Source organism: Tupaia chinensis, unplaced genomic scaffold (assembly GCF_000334495.1).
Source record: "Tupaia chinensis unplaced genomic scaffold, TupChi_1.0 Scaffold138791_1, whole genome shotgun sequence".
In the NCBI taxonomy this organism is placed as follows: Eukaryota; Metazoa; Chordata; class Mammalia; order Scandentia; family Tupaiidae; genus Tupaia; species Tupaia belangeri.
In genome coordinates, this window is record NW_006198684.1 from 287,736 (window position 1) to 288,652 (window position 917).

A 917-nucleotide genomic window follows, 5' to 3' on the forward strand; every position below is an offset into this window, starting at 1 on the left:
CTGATAATTTTTTTTAAAAGTAATATTAAATATTTGAGATGATGAATACACTAATTATTCTAATTTGATCATTATGCATTGTATTCATGTGTGGAAAAATTACATCGTACTCCATAAATAATACAATTATTATCTGTAAACTTAAAAAATTAAAGAGAATATGGTAGGAATTACTCTACCTAATTGTAAGGTTTACTCAGTGATAACTCTAGCAATCAAGACAGCATGGTATTGGCAGAGGAATAGATCCATGGATCCATGAAATGGAATTAATAACCGAGAAACATACCCAAATGACTTTTTACAAATTTACAAAAGCAAATTAATGGAGGTCTTAAATCACCCCTTGAAAAAAAATCACTTGTTGAAAATATCAATATGTAAACACAAGTGAAGAATAAAGAGTAGCCAAGCTAAAATGTTATCTGTTAAGTCAAAATGCATCAGCTATTATGGACTCTATTTGTCTCTTTACAAATCTAAGTTAATGAACATCTAATTAGATGTGGCAAGAATTTTAAAACTATCTAGAAGTTTCATTGAATTATGAATTTATATCTACTACAGTAGAAATGGACCACACTTCAACGTTATTGACACATTGCCTAATGACAGTTTGGTGCATTGTTATTAATAAAACATTTAACAAGGCATATAAAAATTAAGCATCCAGCTTAGATGGAGCTAAATTTTTATATATTTTGAGGCTTGAGGTATTTCCAGCCAAGAACAAATGTAAAATTCCAGTTTGAACACGCCAATGTAAGTAAAGTTAGCATTTTTTTCATTATTCTCTTTGTAATCACCCAAAAACAACAGGGAAAAAATAAGAAACAGAAATGTAAATGCTCTCTGCAATAAAAACAGGAAATATCTGTAGTACCATCCTCTAAATAAGAGGATACCATGCCAAAATC